The 5,745-nt window shown below is 42.3% G+C and overlaps 2 long non-coding RNA genes across 2 annotated transcripts; both read right to left on the bottom strand.

The window, feature by feature from the left end:
• Positions 1-587: 587 nt before the first annotated feature.
• On the bottom strand, positions 588-2,216 carry LOC143984365 (uncharacterized). The gene is made up of 3 exons (XR_013274811.1): positions 1,307-2,216; positions 1,058-1,204; positions 588-632 (listed from the first exon to the last, which is right to left on the bottom strand). It is a non-coding gene; the product is annotated as an uncharacterized LOC143984365 (long non-coding RNA).
• A 1,289-nt stretch (positions 2,217-3,505) lies between these two features.
• Positions 3,506-5,050, bottom strand: LOC143984366 (uncharacterized). Its single transcript, XR_013274812.1, has 3 exons — positions 4,225-5,050; positions 3,976-4,122; positions 3,506-3,550 (listed from the first exon to the last, which is right to left on the bottom strand). It is a non-coding gene; the product is annotated as an uncharacterized LOC143984366 (long non-coding RNA).
• Positions 5,051-5,745: the final 695 nt, after the last annotated feature.

Below are 5,745 nucleotides of genomic sequence, written 5' to 3' on the forward strand. Positions count from 1 at the left end.
AACTAATAATACAAATGTTTATTAGTAAAAAAGAGGATTGAACAGGTGACACAGTAGTCAGGGACTGAGCTCCACTATGTGAATAAAAATATATGATATTACATGGATAGACAGAATACAATTATAATGCCTAGACCATAATGCCACTGTAAATACAGTAAAAAATAGATAATGTGGACCCTTTACGCGTTTCGACCCTCTCGGGGGTCTTCTTCAGAAGGTTTTTATCTATTGTAAAAGAAGGAAGACAAACATAAATACATATCCATATATGGTGCACTGTACTTTACTAGAAATAATCTGCTGTGGGCAGAATATACACCAAACATTGCATGGTTACATAATTAACAGTCAGTTGGTATACATTGCATGATAGCTACCTATATCATTCACGTAGGAGATCCTCTTTGAAAGACAGAAATAAGCTCCGCCATTTCTCCCATATCCTTCACAGATGCGCCAAACCTGCATAGTTGAAGTTGGTCGCTATGCTCTACCGAAAAGGGAGAGCAAGGGAACGGAGTTCAAGGGATAAATAACTTACAGGGGATCACATCACTATTGCTACCTCCAATATAAAATAGTGGAGGAGGGTATAGGTATGGGTAGACAGAAGTCGGGAGGGGGACAACCTACAATAAAAACAAAAGAAAATATAAGGATGTATATATATATGAAAAATCCCTATTCAGGGGCTGTCCCCCCTGTATAGGGGGACAGAAAATATACCTACATATAGTATGTCGGGTATATAGATACAGAGGTAAGCCACACTACTTGAGTGTAGCATACCATACACGATTAGAGTTTAAGCAGATGATAATAAAAGCTAAAGATCATTGTAAGTGCCCAGTAATGAGTCAGCAACGACAGACAACGCCAGATGACAAAGAAGAAAATAAGTAAAATAAAGACACAGCATGTGCAAAATCTAATACCCCAGCGTGACTGGTGGTGAAAGTAAGATGGTGAAAAGTAAAATAAGAATACACCATGTTCTGGTGTCCAAGGTGCCCCAGCGTAACAAAAGTAAGTGTGGAAAAGGTGGTATATATACCTGTGGTTAATATCAAGTAAGTGCACGTTATGTAGCAGAGCCAAAAAGGGGCAATATAATGGAGATAGTAGTTGATTAGAAATAGTGGGCTTTACAATCAAACCCCTCAGATACTTATACTGTCATGGGACAGAAAAGACCTTTCATCTGCAAATAAACAAGAGATAGTATTAAACTCCTGCAAGCAGAGCTATATATAAGCGGTGAGGAGAGTAGTAAAGCATTCAGTAGAGTAATCCAGTGACTTACCCTGCACCTAAAGTCAGTGCTAATGCTATCCTGTAGTAAGCAGAGTGAATTGCCAGTGTGAGGAGGTGGGATATAAATCATGTGTCATTCAATTAGCTGAATCAAATTAGGAACTCCACCTGTCTAGCCATAGCCTCATTTGGTCGCCATATTGGTTGATTAGAAATAATGAACTTTCCAATCAAACCCCTCAGATGCTTATACTGTCATGGGACAGAAAAGACCTTTTATCTGCAAATAAACAAGAGATAGTATTAAGCTCCTGCAAGCAGAGCTATATATAGGCAGTAAGGAGAGTAGTAGAGCATTCAGTAAAATAATCCAGTGACTTGCCCTGCACCTAAAGTCAGTGTTGGTGCTATCCTGTAGTAAGCAGAGTGAATTGCCAGTGTGAAGAGGTGGGATATAAATATCCCATATGTCGTTCAATTAGCTGAATCGAATTAGAAACTCCACCTGTCTAACCATATCCTCATTTGGTCGCCATATAGGCCGACCGGATGTGGTCCCCTCGGCGTTCCGGAAGTGACCTTCCCAACATGGCGGGAAGGTACGCAGTAGCGTCGCACCGGCGTGACGTCGGCACGTCGCGTCGCACGCGTACAAAACGCATGCGCAGTGAGGTGCCGCGTCCGGTACTGTTCCGGAATGCCGCCGACCAGATGCATTGTCCCGGGGGGACGGGTGGCGCCTACCCGCACAAGCCCCGGGACGAACGGGGAGAGGCATGCGTGCACCAATGCCGCTCCCCTCTTCTGGTCGGGAAGTCATACCCAAGCAGTCCGCCCTATGTGCAGCGAAACGAACAAGTATGCTCAAATGGCACCATCTGATGGAGAAAGAGGGGAAATGCACACGAGCTTAACCGTCATAAAGTGTATAGAAAAATATGTGAAAGGACATATTAATATATTTAATAGCAACATGTCAGGAGTAAAAATAAATATAAAAATAGCACAAAAACATTTCATAATGAATATATCATTCACAGGTAAACTGGGTATACATAAGAAAATCATCTACTGGTGAATGTACAGAATATGGCAAGCTGGTTATCGGATGGTGAGGCCATATATACATACTACGTTACTGTATCACATATATGCACATATACTCCCATCAGGTGCAAAGAGGAGCAAATAAGGATAATCAATATAATCATCCTATTAGAAAATTAGTGGAGCACCTATAAAAATGTGAACATTTGCACGTGTGTGGTAAGTTAACTTTATAGGTGCCTTGAGGGGCTATATCTGAGGCCCAAACCAAAATTGTTCCAATTATCGCCTTGGAAGCTATTCGTGTTGACAACAAAAGACAATCGACAATAGCCGAAAAATGCCAAATTCAAATAGTACTAAACCAAGTAGAGCTCATGGCCCAGACCTCTGTATGTTACCGAATGGGGAAGGGTGTTTAACCACCCGGGTTTTAGAAGACTAGAAAAAATGGACGGTAACACCCCTATGCAGGGTCAGAGGGCGCTGATCACCCCTGGTATGTTGAAAACAAAAAACGAAAGTATCCCCAAAGTGGGGTTTTTTAACAGCGTAAATTACCTGTGGAGGCTAGTTTATGTATATATGGAAATAAATACTGACATGTGGCAAAAAACTAATAATACAAATGTTTATTAGTAAAAAAGAGGATTGAACAGGTGACACAGTAGTCAGGGACTGAGCTCCACTATGTGAATAAAAATATATGATATTACATGGATAGACAGAATACAATTATAATGCCTAGACCATAATGCCACTGTAAATACAGTAAAAAATAGATAATGTGGACCCTTTACGCGTTTCGACCCTCTCGGGGGTCTTCTTCAGAAGGTTTTTATCTATTGTAAAAGAAGGAAGACAAACATAAATACATATCCATATATGGTGCACTGTACTTTACTAGAAATAATCTGCTGTGGGCAGAATATACACCAAACATTGCATGGTTACATAATTAACAGTCAGTTGGTATACATTGCATGATAGCTACCTATATCATTCACGTAGGAGATCCTCTTTGAAAGACAGAAATAAGCTCCGCCATTTCTCCCATATCCTTCACAGATGCGCCAAACCTGCATAGTTGAAGTTGGTCGCTATGCTCTACCGAAAAGGGAGAGCAAGGGAACGGAGTTCAAGGGATAAATAACTTACAGGGGATCACATCACTATTGCTACCTCCAATATAAAATAGTGGAGGAGGGTATAGGTATGGGTAGACAGAAGTCGGGAGGGGGACAACCTACAATAAAAACAAAAGAAAATATAAGGATGTATATATATATGAAAAATCCCTATTCAGGGGCTGTCCCCCCTGTATAGGGGGACAGAAAATATACCTACATATAGTATGTCGGGTATATAGATACAGAGGTAAGCCACACTACTTGAGTGTAGCATACCATACACGATTAGAGTTTAAGCAGATGATAATAAAAGCTAAAGATCATTGTAAGTGCCCAGTAATGAGTCAGCAACGACAGACAACGCCAGATGACAAAGAAGAAAATAAGTAAAATAAAGACACAGCATGTGCAAAATCTAATACCCCAGCGTGACTGGTGGTGAAAGTAAGATGGTGAAAAGTAAAATAAGAATACACCATGTTCTGGTGTCCAAGGTGCCCCAGCGTAACAAAAGTAAGTGTGGAAAAGGTGGTATATATACCTGTGGTTAATATCAAGTAAGTGCACGTTATGTAGCAGAGCCAAAAAGGGGCAATATAATGGAGATAGTAGTTGATTAGAAATAGTGGGCTTTACAATCAAACCCCTCAGATACTTATACTGTCATGGGACAGAAAAGACCTTTCATCTGCAAATAAACAAGAGATAGTATTAAACTCCTGCAAGCAGAGCTATATATAAGCGGTGAGGAGAGTAGTAAAGCATTCAGTAGAGTAATCCAGTGACTTACCCTGCACCTAAAGTCAGTGCTAATGCTATCCTGTAGTAAGCAGAGTGAATTGCCAGTGTGAGGAGGTGGGATATAAATCATGTGTCATTCAATTAGCTGAATCAAATTAGGAACTCCACCTGTCTAGCCATAGCCTCATTTGGTCGCCATATTGGTTGATTAGAAATAATGAACTTTCCAATCAAACCCCTCAGATGCTTATACTGTCATGGGACAGAAAAGACCTTTTATCTGCAAATAAACAAGAGATAGTATTAAGCTCCTGCAAGCAGAGCTATATATAGGCAGTAAGGAGAGTAGTAGAGCATTCAGTAAAATAATCCAGTGACTTGCCCTGCACCTAAAGTCAGTGTTGGTGCTATCCTGTAGTAAGCAGAGTGAATTGCCAGTGTGAAGAGGTGGGATATAAATATCCCATATGTCGTTCAATTAGCTGAATCGAATTAGAAACTCCACCTGTCTAACCATATCCTCATTTGGTCGCCATATAGGCCGACCGGATGTGGTCCCCTCGGCGTTCCGGAAGTGACCTTCCCAACATGGCGGGAAGGTACGCAGTAGCGTCGCACCGGCGTGACGTCGGCACGTCGCGTCGCACGCGTACAAAACGCATGCGCAGTGAGGTGCCGCGTCCGGTACTGTTCCGGAATGCCGCCGACCAGATGCATTGTCCCGGGGGGACGGGTGGCGCCTACCCGCACAAGCCCCGGGACGAACGGGGAGAGGCATGCGTGCACCAATGCCGCTCCCCTCTTCTGGTCGGGAAGTCATACCCAAGCAGTCCGCCCTATGTGCAGCGAAACGAACAAGTATGCTCAAATGGCACCATCTGATGGAGAAAGAGGGGAAATCCACCATGGTACTAAGTAAAGTGTTGTTCTACGGGGGTATCCTCCTTTTGCTTGATGCTCTTAAGGTGTTCACTAAATCTTACCCGTAACTGATGTTTGGTTTTACCTGCATACAGCTTTTTGTATGGGCACTTCATAATGTAGAAGACCCTCATTTTAGCATAGTTAATAAACTGTTGATTTCATACTCGTGTAATCCTTCAGAGTCGGTGAAAGACTTAGAGTGATCAACATAGCCACACATCCTGCAGTGGACGCAGGGATACATTCCTTTCAGCCTTGGCAGGTCCATGAGCCAATTCCTGTTTGGTGTTCAGACAAACTCTGACTAGGGTGTCATTAAGATTCCTGGCATGTTTTGTGGCCATATGGGGTCTTGAGCCAACTATGGCCGCTATACCATCAGGATGTGTAAGTATATGCCAGTGATTTTTTAGGATCTTAACCAATTTCATCCTACTGTGCACCATACTGGGTAATTAAACCCACTGGGCCCTCCTGCACACCAGTTGCTGTGCCTTGGGTACTTAGGAGATCATCTCTAGTTCTTTGTCTGGTAATTTTCTTAGCCCTTTTATGGGTACAGTGGGAGTAACCTCTTTCCCTAAAATGTCTATAGAACTCCTCTGCCTCACATCTGTAATCTTCCTCAGTGGAACAGTTCCGCCGA

Source organism: Lithobates pipiens, unplaced genomic scaffold, assembly GCF_037356315.1.
Source record: "Lithobates pipiens isolate NorthernLeopardFrog02 unplaced genomic scaffold, aLitPip1_a1.2 Scaffold_16, whole genome shotgun sequence".
In the NCBI taxonomy this organism is placed as follows: Eukaryota; Metazoa; Chordata; class Amphibia; order Anura; family Ranidae; genus Lithobates; species Lithobates pipiens.